Source organism: Triticum urartu, chromosome 2A (genome assembly GCF_056163025.1).
Source record: "Triticum urartu cultivar PI428250 chromosome 2A, HENAU_Tu73, whole genome shotgun sequence".
NCBI classification, from domain to species: Eukaryota; Viridiplantae; Streptophyta; class Magnoliopsida; order Poales; family Poaceae; genus Triticum; species Triticum urartu.
Genome location: NC_141874.1, coordinates 197286597 through 197302810, shown reverse-complemented (window position 1 = coordinate 197302810; position 16214 = coordinate 197286597). Strand labels below are relative to the sequence as shown.

Sequence of the window (16214 nt, the reverse complement as noted above, 5' to 3'; positions counted from 1 at the left end):
CTTCGTTATGACAGGAGACGTCACTCCAGTTTACAGCAATCAGAGAAGATGACATCATGGCGGTTTACCAATTTATAAGAAGATGTTGGAGATGAAGTTTTATTAAAGGATTGACATGAACCCGTTCAAATCAATCTGGGGCCTAATGTTGGGGATATTACTACTGGGCGTAAACCGGCCTATCTGGGCCGAGTTAACTTCGTCAGTAGTTAAGTATGTTAAAGCCCAAGAAGACAGAGGAGGGCTCAAGGCCCATGGTCGGTTCAAGGCCTGTAGCCGTAAACCGGCGTTAGTAGTTAACCTGTATTATAAGTTAGGAATAAGTAGAGACCAAACCGGACACATCTATGAGCCGGTATTGGGACTCCGTAAGCCGATGGGAGTCACCCGTGTATATAAGGGGACGACCCGGCGGTGGTTCAAAGGACAACAGACAATAACTCGAGACATAGGCGAAGCTTGTTGGCTCCCTAGTCATCGAAACCCCATCAATTCCATAACAACTAGACGTAGGCTTTTACCTTCATCGAAGGGGCCGAACTAGTATAAACTCTCTTGCGTCCTTGTGTCCGCTTTAACCCCTTCAAGCTAACCCGTAGCGATGGCTCCACGACTAAGTCCCTTCTCTAGGACATCTTTCGTGACAAAACCACGACAGGAAGGTTACTCATGATGACATCTGACGAGTCCTCTGCCTGAGCTGCATTCATCAAGTTGACCTTGGCGTGCTTGGGGTTATGCTTGACCACAGCTGTACTTGCCGATCTCACAGGAGGAGGAGGAGGAAGACGCCTCTGGTTGAAGCACTTGTTGGCATAGTGACCCTTCTGTTGGCACTTGTTGCACGTGACCTCTGAAAGCGGACGGTGGTACGGAGCACTCGACCTTGGAGCTTGAGACGAAGTCTTGTTCTGAAAGCCAGGGTTGGGTGGGTGGGAAGATCCACTACCACCTTTGCTCTTCTGATACGGCTGACGGAATGGAGGAGGAGGAAGCCAATACTTCTGCTGCTTGGCCACTTGAGTAGACGAAGGAGTAGCATCTCTGACTCACTTCTTGGAAGCATCACACCTCAGTTGAGCAGCCTCTTGCTTCAATGCCATGTTGTAGAACTCATCGTACCTCAAAGGCTCCAAGAGAACAAGAGCTAGCTGGATTTCTTCTCTGAGACCACCCCTGAACTGGTATATCATGCTCTTCTCGTCAGGGACGTCCTGCTTAGCAAAGCGGGCGAGCTTCTGAAACAACTTGTTGTAGTCATAGACAGACAAAGAGCCTTGCTTCAGGTTGCGGAATTCCTCACGCTTGCTTTCAACCACGCTCTGAGGGATATAATGAGCTTTGAAGTCTTGACGGAATTCATCCCGGGTAATCACACGTCCTCCTCTGGAATCCTTGTACTGCTGGAACCATTCTGCAGCTTGGTCTTTGAGTTGGAAGGAAGCGAACTTGATGAAGTCCTCAGGCCTGACGTTACTGCACTCGAAATGCTTGCACAGATCCACGAGCCAATCGTCAGCATCAGTTGCCTCAACACAATTGCTGAAAGTCTTTGGCCCGTTAGCAAGGAACTGGTTGAGTGTAGCAAAGTGATTCTGATTGTTGCCTTGGTTGCCTTGATTCGCTTGATTGCGCTCTTGAAGAATTTGCATGATCAACTGCATGTTTGCATTGGTTGCGGCCATCACAGCTTGCCATGCCTCCGGAGGAGGAGGTGGTGGTGGCGGATCTTGATTCTGATTCTGATTGGTGCTCTTAGTGGGAGCCATCCTGAAGAGGGTGACATCCATTAGCACATTGATAGACAAATATTGAAGCTGAATCCAACGGAATGAAAATTTGCAACATAAAGTCTTCACATCCGAACAAAATGAATGAATGCATTCCTCTTGAAATGGTCACCTATCCATAAATTGAGAAGCCACTTAGAATTTAGGTAGAGGAATAAATCAACAAGGTACGGATCAAGAACAAATACTTGGTAAGAAATCCCAATCTCAAACCAAATATCCGTGGAAGAAGAACTAGAGCTACAAGAATTCCCACCTATGAAACTCCCGAACCTTTCCGGTTATGCAATCAGGTGTTGGGGATACAGGGGAAGCATAATATCTCACCCAAATCTAGCAAATCCTACATCCAGCTGTATCCATCCTTCAACACATAACCGAGAAAAACTTCGGAAACCATCTACCTCAACCTTCGAAAAGCATCCGTTATACAAGTTATGGTGATACTCCCGAACTCCCGCCCCAGTACTGGGTGGCGTCGAGGTTATCTCACCAACGAACTTCATAAAAGAGATTTTCGATGTCGGCGTACTAAACTCAGGTATTCCAGAACTGCAATGATAAAATTGTGAGGACAACACCTCGGAGCTCAACTCCCCGGGACACTGCCACAACCCCTAAAGACAGGAGGCACCAAGAACAATGTTCTCGTCACAAAACCATCGAAACGATTCCAAGATACCCGCGTGATCCTAAATTTTTTTTAGTGAAATTTGAGAAGAGAAGAGTCAAAACTCTACGTCAGGATGCCTTACCAAAGCGATGAGGAGACTGGGAAGTAAAAAGAATTCCTAAACTCTCCGATATATAATTCCTAAATGACTCAAAACATTTTTCTAGACTCAACAACGGCTGCTAAAAATGATCAAGCAAAGGGGGCTCCTAAGGTCGGGGAAGGCTCTGATTACCAACTTGTAACGCCCTCGATGCGGCTATAGCTCCCACGTGTCGAGGCACGACTTAGAGACATAACCGCATTGAAAGCAATGTCGCAAGTTAGGCAATCTTCACAACATCCCATGTAATATAGATAATAAAGGGGAGATACATAGTTGGCTTACACTCGCCATGTCAATCAAAGTACATAAATAGCATTACAACATTCAAACACTCATGGCCCGACTACGGCGCCAAAATAAAAGATAACCCAACAAGCGACACGGTCCCGATCACCCCAACCGGGCACCACTACTGATCATCAGGGAAAGACACGTAGTATCGTTGAGAGTCCTCGTCGAACTCCCACTTGAGCTCAAGCGCGTCATCTGGAGCGGAATCATCAGGCCCTGCATCTGGTTTGGAAGTAATCTGTGAGCCACAGGGACTCAGCAATCTCGCACCCTCGCGATCAAGACTATTTATGCTTAATAGGAAAGGCAAGGCAATTATGTGGAGCTGCAGCAAGCAACTAGCATATATGGTGGCTATCCTGTTCGCAAAAGAGAGCGAGAAGAGGAGGCAAAGCGCGAGCGAGTAATCTAGAGAACAACCTGCGCAAGCATAACTCCAACACCGTGTTCACTTCCCGGACTCCGCTGAGAAGAGACCTTCACGGTAACTCACACAGTTGATTCATTTTAATTAAGTTAAGGTTCAAGTTATCTACAACCGGACATTAACAAATTCCCATCTGCCCATAACCGCGGGCACGGCTTTCGAAAGTTCAAAACCCTTCAGGGGAGTCCCAACTTAGCCGATGATAAGCTCTCACGGTCAACGAAGGAATAGACCTCCTCCCGAGACATTCCGATCAGACTCGGTATCCCAGTTCATCAAGACACTTCGACAAGTCAAAACCAATCCAGCAACACCGCCCGAATGTGCCGACAAATCCCGATAGGAGCTGCACATAACTCGTTCTCAGGGCACACTCAGATTGTCCTAGGTGTGGGTAGGCCGGCCCAGAGTTGCCCCTGGTGGCCACCGGTAGCTGACAGGTGGACCAACACTCAGAGGAGCACTGGCCTGGGGGGGGGGTTAAAAATAAGATGACCCTCGGGCTCCGGAAACCCAAGGGAAAAAGAGGCTAGGTGGCAAATGGTAAAACCAAGGTTGGGCATTGCTGGAAAAGCTTTAATCAAGGCGAACTATCAAGGGGTTCCCATTATAACCCAACCGCGTAAGGAACGCAAAATTCGGGAACATAACACCGATATGACGGAAACTAGGGCGGCAAGAGTGGAACAAAACACTAGGCGAGAGGCCGAGCCTTCCACCCTTTACCAAGTATATAGATGCATTAAGATAACAAGGAAATATAATGATATCCCAACAAGTAAATAATGTTCCAACAAGGAACGGTCTCCAATCTTCACCTGCAACTAGCAACGCTAGAAGAGGGGCTAAGCAAAGCGGTAACATAGCCAATCAACGGTTTGCTAGGACATGGTGGGTTAGAGGTTTGACATGGCAATTTGGGAGGCATGATAAGCAAGTGGTAGGCATCGTAGCATAGGCATAGCAAAAGAGCGAGCATCTAGCAAAGCAAAGATAGTAGTGATTTCGAGGGTATGATCATCTTGCCTGCAAAGTTGTCAGAGTTGACTGGATCCTCGAAAGCAAACTCAACGGGCTCCTCATTAGCAAACTCGTCTCCCGGCTCTACCCAAACAAGACAAACAAGAAACAAGGACACAATCAACCACGTGCAAACTCAAACAACATGATGCAAGGATGGTATGCTTTGCGGGATGCAATATGTGATGCATATGCAAGATTTGATAAGAAATAAATGAACCTTGTCTCAACATGGAAATCCAAGTGTGCCACTGGAAAGGTGAGATGAAATCGCTTGAAAACGATATAAAGATCACCGGAATCGGAGTTACGGTTTGGAAATGGCAAGCAATTCAAATATGGCCACGTTCTGTGATTTACAGCAAGTAGCCAACTAAATGCAACAAGATGAACATGCTACAGCACTCAAACATGACAACAAAATACATGGCAGGGATCCATTCATGATGCTTAACAAAAGACTAGCACTGAGCTACGGCCAATTCATCCATTAACAGGTTCAACCAAGCATGGCAAAAATGCATTTGGTAAACAGATTTCAGACTTAGTTGAATTAACACTTGTCTGGAATTTCAGATCAGATAGCACTCTTTGGAGCAATAAAACAATATGCTACAGAACCTGAACATGGCAAAGTAAAGCATGGCATGGAGCTACTCAAAGAGCTTAACAAAAGTACCTTAGAGACCTTGAGCCAAAAGGGATCAGAAAATACATTTGCAAGCATGTGAACATGGCAAAAACATAATCAGTTCTCAGACTTAGTGAAAACTGGAGCATGCTGAAACAGAAATCAAGTAGGCATGTTTACGAGCTCGATGCACTCACTAAATAGCAAGTCATGACAAACTAAGCATACACCCATCGAGAATACACAAAATACAAGCTAGACATGGCAAGAACAATAACATAGCATGCACGGATCAACTACAACATCCTCGGCAAAATCGCTAACAAGTAGACAATCTGCCCAGATTCACGAAATAGCAAAAGTAGAGCTCGATTGACTCAAGCTAGGATGCTCCATAATTGCAAACAAAGACATGGATGGATAGTGCACTACAACATTAACAAAACATCCTTACTGATCATCCTCAAAAGAGGCACGGATCACTAGGAAACAACATGAACATATGGCATAATGAGATAAACAGATCAAGGACTTAGTGGAAATGCTAAGTTCTTGAAATCAGCATTAACGAATGCTCCACTTTACAAGCTTGTGCTAGTCACCACACACATCACAAAAAATACATGGGTTGCACCTCTGGATAGATGGCAAAACATATAACAAAACACATGTAGAGCACAGGGGCATATCATGCACACATTAATCATGGCAAAAATGACAAATATCTAATTGGAGCAGCAGATCTGACAAATATCTCAAATAGCATTCTTCCAACAGCATTTCGGGCATCAAGATGAACTCAAATGAAAATGATGCAATGAGATGAAATGATGTGCTCTCTGAGGTGAACATTTTGATATGCTATATGCCCAAAACGGAGCTACGGATGAGGAGTTACGATGCGATGAACATAGACAAAAGGTTAAGGTTTCGGGGCAAAAGTCAACCGTCTCGTCCAGATTCAGATCCGGTTGCACGCGAACCAAGGAGATCGCCGGAGTGTACTGTAGCTCGCCGGAGACGGAGGAGGCCGGCCGGAGAGGGACTTGGTGCGTGGAGGAGGCGACCGGAGAGAGGCGGAGCCGGTGGTGGCAGCGACCGGGCGCGGCGCCGGCGGGGTCTGACGGCGCGTCGGGCGGCGGGGAAGGCTCGCCGGAGACAGAGCCCTGGTGGTGGCGCTCGCCGGCGTCGGTGGTGCGGCGGTTGGGTCACGCAGACGCGGGCGGCACGTGAGGAGGAAGAGGGCGGCGGCAGCTCTGGCCCGAGCGGCCGGCGGGGAGGGCCGGAACCGGGCCTTCAGGGCCTCAGCGAGAGCGGCGGCGATGTGGGGTGCCACTGCCACGTGGCGCGCCCCGGTTGGCCGGAGGCGGAGGCGGACGCTGTCCGGCCGGGGACGGACGTGTCCGGCGCGGCGCGAGGGGTGGATCTAGGGTTAGGGATGGAGGGGATCCGGGATTTTCAAGGAGGGGTCTTTATATAGGCATAGAGGGAGCTAGGTGTGTCCAAATGAGGTGCGGTTTTCGGCCACGCGATCGTGATCGAACGCTCTAGATGATGGAGAGGGTTTTGGTGCATTTTGGGCCAAAATGGAGGGGTGTTGGGCTGCAACACACACGAGGCCTTTTCGGTCCCTCGGTTAACCGTTGGAGCATCAAACGAAGTCCAAATGGTACGAAACTTGACAGGCGGTCTACCGGTAGTAAAACAAGGCCGCTTGGCAAGTCACTGTCCAATCCGGAAATGTTTAATCCCCACACACGAAAGAAAGGTAGAAATGGCCACCGGAGGAGAACGAAGCGCCGGAATGCAAAACGGACAACGGGAAAAATGCTCGAATGCATGAGATGAACACGTATGCCAATGCAATGCACATGATGACATGATATGTGATGCATGACAATGATAACAACACACGGAGACAAAAACCCGAACCCGAGAAAATAAAATAACTTAACGCCGGAAACGGCAAGAGTTGGATTACATATTGGGTAAATTACATCCGGGGTGTTACACACCTCCTTCATCTTCTGACGTAGGGTCCAAGTCTATCCGGTAGGTTTCCTTCCAAAAATAACTTCTCTAGTTGATTTCATTCCGTTTTGACTCCGTTTGATATTCCTTTTCCTCGAAACACTAAAATAGGCATAAAACAGCAAATCTGGGATGGGCCTCCGGTTAATAGTTTAGTCCCAAATATGATATAAAAGTGTATAATAAAGTCCATAAACATTCAAAACAATAGATAATATAGCATGGAGCAATCAAAAATTATAGATACGTTGGAGACGTATCAATTGTAAGCCAACTCTTTATCCCTTTCTTATTCAGTACATGGGATGTGTAAAGATTACCCCTCTTGCGACATGCCTACTATGCGGTTATGCCTCTAAGTCGTGCTCCGACACATGGGAGATATAGCCGCATCGTGGATGTTACAATATGAGACCAGTCTCCAAACCTGCTAGGCAAGGAGAGCTTGATTGAAAGCATGCATGTCCTTGAACCCCATGCCACCCATCACCTTTGGTAGAAGCATTTTATCCCATGCTAGCCACGCCATTTTTCTCTTTCCTTCCTCCACTCCCACCAGTATTGTCTAATGTGCTTAGAAAATTCATCACACACTGAAAAAGGTATTTTGGAAACACGCATTACATAAGTAGGAATAGCTTGCACTGCTGCCTTTACCAATATTTCCTTACTGGCCATGGACATATACCTCTCACTCCAATCCAATAATCTCTTCGCTAATTTTGCAAGTAAAGGTTGTAACAAACCTTTATGTATCCTCCCCTCTGGAACCGGTAGTCCCAAGTATTTTGGGTCAAATACCTCCTGAGTAATTTCCAAAATGTGTTTAATTTCCTTGGACACCAACCTCTGAAGTTTGTCGGCAAACAAGATGGAACACTTGGCCGGGTTGATGAGTTGTCTCGTTGCCGCTGCATATGTGTTCAACACCTCTTTGACAATTATCGCTTGGTCGGGCTTGGCCCGAAAAAATAGGAGAATATCATCTGCAAACAAAATGTGAGAGATCTCCGGAGCTCTTCTGCATATTTTTATAGCTTCCAAACCATCCTCTCTTATAGCTTTATGTAATAGAGCAGATCAGCCACAAATAAAAATAGAAAGGGGGATAAGGGATCACCCTGCCGTAGACCTCGAGAAGGCGAGAATTGATCCAAAAACTTCCCATTAAACTTGATGGAGTACTTTACTGATTTGACACACACCATCACACGGTTCACCCAATTTGCCGAGAATCCTCACTTGAGAAGGGCACTCTCCAAGAAATCCCAGTCCACCCGTTCATATGCCTTCGAGAGATCCAACTTGTATGCACAATAAGATTGCTCCCGCGAAGATGATTGAATATGATGGATACATTCAAAGGCAATAAGAGTGTTATCAGTAATAAGCCTTCTCGGTATGAACGCACTTTGATTTTAGATATGAGCTCCACCAACAAGGGACAAAGACGATTGACCATACATTTGGACACCACTTTATAAATTACATTACATAGGCTTATATGTCTGAAATCCTTCAAGTCCGTCGGGGACGCAACCTTAGGGATTAAAACAATTGTTGTCCCATTAACACCCGGTGGCATGGATCCTGTGGCAAAGAATTCCAGTACCGCCTTAGTGATCCCCCCCCCCTTCAATACTTGCCAATTTCTCTGAAAAAACACGGCCAGAAATAACGCGTCAGCTACTTCCTTCTCCGTGTATATTGCATAAATAACATCATTCATTTGTTGCGTTACTCTGGACTGTATGCACCTTAACAAGGACTCCGACTCCTCTGTGGCGGCATGCGCATCTATCTCCACTTCGACCTCATCGAAGAAGGCGTCGGTTGCTGCCGTCGGTTGGCCTCCATGTTAGGCAATCCGATCTGGTCATAGCCTGCCATATTTAGTGCTCCTATATTTGCATATAAATCAGGCCATTATGGTTAGGATTGTATTGATTTGTTTCCATGATTATATTGTAACTTGTCTATATATATATGAGGTAACACGGAACCCACATTTGTGTGGTCAATTACTCTTGCCTTCTGTTTCCATCATGGTATCAGCCAAATGATTCTCTTCCATCCCCATCCACTTCCGCCGCTGCCCTAGGGTGCCGCACCGCCCCTCCTCTCCACCTCCAGCTGTCGCCGTCATGCCCGACGCCGACCCTCTCCATCCCCACGCTGCCCTATGGGCGCAAGCCAACTCCATCCAGAACATCAAGAGCCTCATCCCAGTCACCCTCGACCTCAAGGCGTCCAACTTCTCCAAGTGGCACAACTTCCTCACCATTGCCATCAACCAGTTCGCCCTCGCCGATCATCTTGAACCGGCACCCCCTCCAGCTGACGCGGAGTGGCTGCAGATGGACTCCACCGTCCTTCGGTGGTTGTACAGCTCCATCAACCCCGACATCGCCGACATGGTCATGGCAGCCGGTACCACGGCTGCCGCTGTCTTCGCCGGCATCACCTCCCTCTTCCACGACAACCAACAGGCGCGTGAGGGCTACCTCGGCCAGAAGTTCCGCAACATCGTCCAAGGCGACAAGACCGTCACCGCCTACTGCCTCGAGCAAAAGATGGTCGCTAATGCTCTCGCCGATGTCAATGCCTCGGTCTCCAACGACGCTCTGGTGTGGAACACCATCAAGGGCCTCAACGACCACTACAAGGACATCGGCAACCTCGCGCCTCTCATCAAGCCGTTCCCCATGTTCCTTGAATTTCACAACATGCTTCTTCTCCAGGAACTTAAGCTGTCCTCCCCGAGCTCTACGTCGCCCGCAGTCTTCTACTCTGCTCCCGCCAACGGTGGGCCTCACGGGGGATCTGCGCATCCACCACCACAACCGGCCGGTCTCGGTGCTCCGGTGCCATACTGATGACCCACAAGTATAGGGGATCTATCGTAGTCCTTTCGATAAGTAAGAGTGTCGAACCCAATGAGGAGCAGAAGGAAATGATAAGCGGTTTCCAGCAAGGTATTCTCTGCAAGTACTGAAATAAGTGGTAACAGATAGTTTTGTGATAAGATAATTTGTAAGGAGCAACAAGTAACAAAAGTAAATAAGGTGCAGCAAGGTGGCCCGATCCTTTTTGTAGCAAAGGACAAGCCTGGACAAACACTTATATGATGTAAAGCGCTCCCGAGGACACATGGGAATATCGTCAAGCTAGTTTTCATCACGTTCATATGATTCGCGTTCGGTACTTTGATAATTTGGTATGTGGGTGGACCGGTGCTTGGGTACTGCCCTTACTTGGACAAGCATCCCACTTATGATTAACATCTATTGCAAGCATCCGCAACTACAACAAAAGTATTAAGGTAAACCTAATCAGAGCATGAAACATATGGATCCAAATCAGCCCCTTACGAAGCAACGCATAAACTAGGGTTTAAGCTTCTGTCACTCTAGCAACCCATCATCTACTTATTACTTCCCAATGCCTTCCTCTAGGCCCAAATAATGGTGAAGTGTCATGTAGTCGACATTCACATAACACCACTAGAGGAGAGACAACATACATCTCATCAAAATATCGAACGAATACCAAATTCACATGACTACTAATAGCAAGACTTCTCCCATGTCCTCAGGAACAAAAGTAACTACTCACAAAGCATAAACATGTTCATAATCAGAGGGGTATTAATATGCATATAGGATCTGAACATATGATCTTCCACCAATTGAACCAACTAGCATCAACTACAAGGAGTAATTAACACTACTAGCAACCTACTAGCAACAATCCCGGACTTGGAGACAAGAATTGGATACAAGAGATGAACTAGGGTTTTGAGATGAGATGGTGTTGATGAAGATGTTGATGGAGATTTCCCTCTCCCGATGAGAGGAGCGTTGGTGATGACGATGGCGATGATTTGAGATGACTTGGAGACAAGAATTGGATACAAGAGATGAACTAGGGTTTTGAGATGAGATGGTGCTCATGAAGATGTTGATGGAGATTTCCCTCTCCCGATGAGAGGAGCGTTGGTGATGATGATGGCGATGATTTCCCCCTCCGGGAGGGAAGTTTCCCCGGCAGAACAGCTCTGCCAGAGCCCTAGATTGGTTCCGCCAAGGTTCCGCCTCGTGGCGGCGGAGTTTCGTCCGAGAAGATGGCTTATGATTTTTTCCCATCGAAAGATTCCATATAGCAGAAGATGGCCACCGGAGGAACACCAGGGGGCCCACGAGGTAGGGGGCGCGCCCAGGGGGGTAGGGCACGCCCACACCCTCGTGGGCAGGGTGTGCCCCCCTGGTGAAGTTCTTGCTCTTAGTATTTTTTATATATTTGGAAAACGTCTTCCGTGGAGTTTCAGGACTTTTGGAGTTGTGCAGAATAGGTCTCTAATATTTGCTCCTTTTCCAGCCCAGAATCCCAGCTGCCGGCATTCTCCCTCTTTATGTAAACCTTGTAAAATAAGAGAGAATAGGCACAAGTATTGTGACATAATGTGTAATAATAGCCCATAATGCAATAAATATTGATATAAAAGCATGATGCAAAATGGACGTATCACATACGGTGCTCCCACCAGGTGCGGTACAGGCCGCTACAAGGGGAAGAAGAAGACTTGGGGCGGTGGCGCCCCCATCTTCCCCAACATGCAGAACCCCTGGACCGGTGCCATCCACATGTACCCGATGATGGGTCCTGGCGCTCCCACGCACGATCATGCTGGCCCCGTCAGCATCCTCGGACCGGGACCCCGCTCCTCGGCGTCGCTGCATCGCCCTCCTGCTCAGGGCTACATGGCCCTGCCTGTCCCGTCACCTCCAACCCCATAGGTGACGTACTCCTACACCGGCTACCCCGCCGATGGATCCTCCTCGGCACAGACGTGGGATTCGTCCGCCCTCGCGAGCTACTCCAATACCATGAGTCTCTAGGCTCCTACGGAGTGGATCATGGACACTGGAGCAGCCGCTCACATGTCTTCGGACGCCGGTAATCTCACCTCCCTCTCTTCAACTCCTCCACATCAACATGTCATCATTGGTGATGGTTCTTCTATTCCTGTCACTCATTCTGTACATGTTTGTCTCCCCACCTCTCATCATCTCACTCTTCGTGATGTCCTTGTTACTCCTCGTATTGTTAAGAATTTAATCTCAGTTCGTTAATTTACCACTGACAACTATTGCTCGGTTGCATTTGACCCTTGGGGCTTTTCTGTGAAGGATCTCAGGACAGGGCACGTGATTCGCAGGTACAGTAGCTCGGGTGACCTCTATCCGCTCACTACCTCGCCGCATGCTCTCACCGCCATCACCTTCGACTCCACCCTTTGGCACCGGTGCCTCGGCCACCCCGGTCATGACGCGTTTCGCGCCTCTTCTCGTCATCCTCGCTTCCTATAAATAAAGTGCACAAGGATCCTAGTTTATGCCATGCTTGTCAACTTGGCCGTCATGTCTGTTTACCTTTTTTTGCTTCTACCACTCATACTCATAGACCGTTTGAGTTAATTCACTATGATTTGTGGACTTCATCTATTGAGAGTGTATCTGGCTACAAATATTATCTTGTAATTTTAGATGATTTCACTCACTATGTATGGACATATCCCATGCGGCAAAAATCTGAAGCTTTTGCTCTTTTGTCTAACTTTCGTACTTATGTCACTACACAGTTCTCTCTTTCTCTCCAAGCGATCTAATGCGACAACGACCATGAATTTGACAATCGCTGTAACACCCATGATGCGGCTATATCTCCCACGTGTCGGAGCATGACTTAGAGGCATAACCGCATAGTAGGCATGTTGCAAGAGGGGTAATCTTTACACACCCCATGTACTGAATAAGAAAGGGATAAAGAGTTGGCTTACAATCGCCACTTCACACAATACATAAATAACATACATCATCCAGAATACAATCAAGGTCCGACTACGGAACCAACATAAAAGAAAGACAACCCCAAATGCTAGATCCCCGATCACCCCAACTGGGCTCCTCTACTGATCGTCCGGAAAGGAAACATAGTAACGTCCCGAATCCTCGTCGAACTCCCACTTGACTTCGGTCGTGTCCCCTGCACTGGCTTCATCGACACCTGCATCTGTTTTGAAGTAATCTGTGAGTCACGGGGACTCAGCAATCTCACACCCTCGCGATCAAGATTATTTAAGCTTAAAGGTAGGAAAGGGTAGTGAGGTGGAGCTGCAGCAAGCACTGGCATATATGGTGGATAACTTACACAAATGAGAGCGAGAAGAGAAGCAAAGCACGGTCGGGAAACTGATATTGATCAAGAAGTGATCCTGAAGCTACTTACGTTCAAACATAACACGAGACCGTGTTCTCATCCCAGACTCCGCCGAAAAGAGACCATCACAGCAACACACGCGGTTGATTCATTTTATTTAAGTTAAGTTTCAAGTTTGCTACAACCAGACATTAACAAATTCCCATCTACCCATAACCGCGGGCACGGCTTTCAAAAGTTCAAAACCTTGCAGGGGTGTCCCAACTTAGCCCATCACAAGCTCTCACGGTCAACGAAGGATATTCCTTCTCCTGGGAAGACCCAATCAGTCTCGGAATCCCGGTTACAAGACATTTCGACAATGGTAAAACAAGACCAGCAAAGCCGCCCGATGTGCCGACAAATCCCGATAGGAGTCACATGTATCTAGTTCTCAGGGCACACCAGATGAGCGCTCCGTACAGCTAAAACCAAACCTCGAGTTTCCTCGAGGTGGCGCTGCAAAGGACTCTAGTTCGGACCAACACTCATAGGAGCACTGGCCCGGGGGGCTTAAAATAAAGATGACCCTTGAGTCTGCAGAACCCAAGGGAAGGTATATGGTGGTAGGTTGTTAGGAAAATGTAAAACCAAGGTTGTGCGTTGCTGGAGGAGTTTTATTCAAAGCAAACTGTTAAGGGGTTCTCATAACACCCAACCGCGTAAGGGACTCAAAATCAAGGAACATAACACCGGTATGACGGAAACTAGGGCGGCAAGAGTGGAACAAAACACCAGGCATAAGGCCGAGCCTTCCACCCTTTACCAAGTATATAGGTGCATTAAAGTAAACAAGATATAATAATGATATCCCAACAATAACCAGGTTCCAACAAGGAACAAACAGTATCTTCACCTGCAACTAGCAACACTATAAGAGGGGCTGAGCAAAGTGGTAACATAGCCAAACAACGGTTTGCTAGGACAAGGTGGGTTAGAGGCTTGACATGGCAATATGGGAGGCATGATATAGCAAGTGGTAGGTATCGCGGCATAGCAATAGAGCAAACAACTAGCAAGCAAAGATAGAAGTGATTTCGAGGGTATGATCATCTTGCCTGAAATGAACTCAGAGTTGACGAAAGCTTGATCCTTGAAAGCGTACTCAATAGGTTCCTCGATCACGTACTCGTCTCTCGGCTCTACCCAAAGCAAGAACACAAGCAAAATGACCAACAATCAATCACGGTGCAATGCACAATCAACATGATGCAAAACATGGCATGACATGCGGGATGTGATATGCAATGCATATGTGTGCTTCGGAAGGGAAAGATTGATCAAGGCATCAACTTGGCAAACCAAGTGTGCCTCTGGAAAGATGAGATGATTTCGGTCGAAATCAATATAGAGATCACCGGAATCGGATGCGCGGTTTGCAAATGGCAAGCAAAACAAGAATGGCACAATTCTGCGATTAACAGCACGATGCCATCTATAATGTAACAAGAAACTAAGCTACTGCACTCCAACAAAGCAACAAAGCACATGGCAGTGATCTACTCAAGATGCTTGACAAAAGATGAGCACTGAGCTACGGCTAAAACACACAAGAGCAGGTTCAAACAAGCATGGCAAAAGTGCAAAAGATATCAGCATCACAGACTTAGTGAAAATACTAACATGCCAGGAATAACATCAGGAAGCCATGTTTAGAGCAAGCAAACAACATGCTATAGGAACATATTATAGCAAAACAAGGATGGCATGAATCTACTCAAAGCATAGAACAAAAGTCCCTTACTAACCATGAGCCAAAAAGGCACAAAAGATATGATGGCACCCATGTAAACATAGCAAGTTTTATAAACAGATTCAGACTTAGCAGAAAACTGAGCATGCCATAAATAGAGTTATGAAGGCCTGTTTGCGAGCTCGATTCACACATCATAAGGCCTTGCATGACAAGCTAAGCATAGCATCAGTAAGAAGACATCTTCATAAGGCTAACCATGTCAAGAACAAGTTTATAGCATGCTTGGGTCAACTACAACATCCATGGCAAAATTGATTAACATGTAAACAATCTGCCAGGAACATTTTATAGCAAAAGTAGAGCAAGATTAAGTCATGCTAGGGCACTCCATAAATGCAAACAGGGGCATGGATGGATATACCACAATCATATGTCCAAATCATCCTTACTTAAGCAACTCAAATAAAGCATGTATCTCACTGTAGTAACATGGCTACATGGCATCAAAATAATAGCAGACACAGACTTAGCCAAAATCCGAGATCCTGAAATCAACAATATCACGAAGGCTACTTTGCATGCTTGTGCTAGTCACCACAAAGATCACAAAAATACATGGCATACACCCCTGTAAAGATGGCATGGCATAGACCAAAATACATGTAGAGCTCATGCCCTTATGCAGCACACAACAATTGTAGCAAAAATGACAAATCCTCATACTCTGATAAGAATCAGCACCTAACAATTTATAGCACTCTTGCATCAATGATTTGGGCATCAAGATGGACTCAAAAAAGCAGGTCACAATGGAATGAAATGAAGATCACATCATTATGAACATTTTCATATATCATGCGCTCAAAACGGGTCTACGGATGAGGAGTTATGGCATGTTGAACAGGGCTTAAGAATGCAAAAACTCAGGGACTTAGTGGAAATATACCCCTCCTCGGATCTCAGATCTAGGGTTCTTCGGTGGCGCGCAAACTGAGGTCAACTCCGGCGAGGGAGGGCTTCTCCGGCGAGGGGCGGCCGCGGATGAGGTCGGGGAAGGGCGGCGTAGGTCGGCGCTCTGGCGAGCGGAGGGGCACGCCGGCGGACGAGCTCCCTCGGATCTGGCAGGAAGGAGGCCGGAGTCGGGGTTGGCGCGGCCACCGGTGGTCGACGGTGGCGGCAGAAGTTCCGGGCGGCGCGGCGAAGCTGGACGCGGTCAGGACGCGGCGGAGTTTGGCGGCGACTGGTGCTCGAGGCGGGCGGCGGCGCTCGGGAGGCAAGGAGCGGAGGCGTG

At 47.3% G+C, this 16214-nt stretch overlaps 1 pseudogene; it reads left to right on the top strand.

Moving 5' to 3' along the window:
• The first annotated feature begins 9014 nt into the window (after positions 1–9014).
• On the top strand, positions 9015–12196 carry LOC147984519 (uncharacterized; annotated as a pseudogene).
• Positions 12197–16214: the final 4018 nt, after the last annotated feature.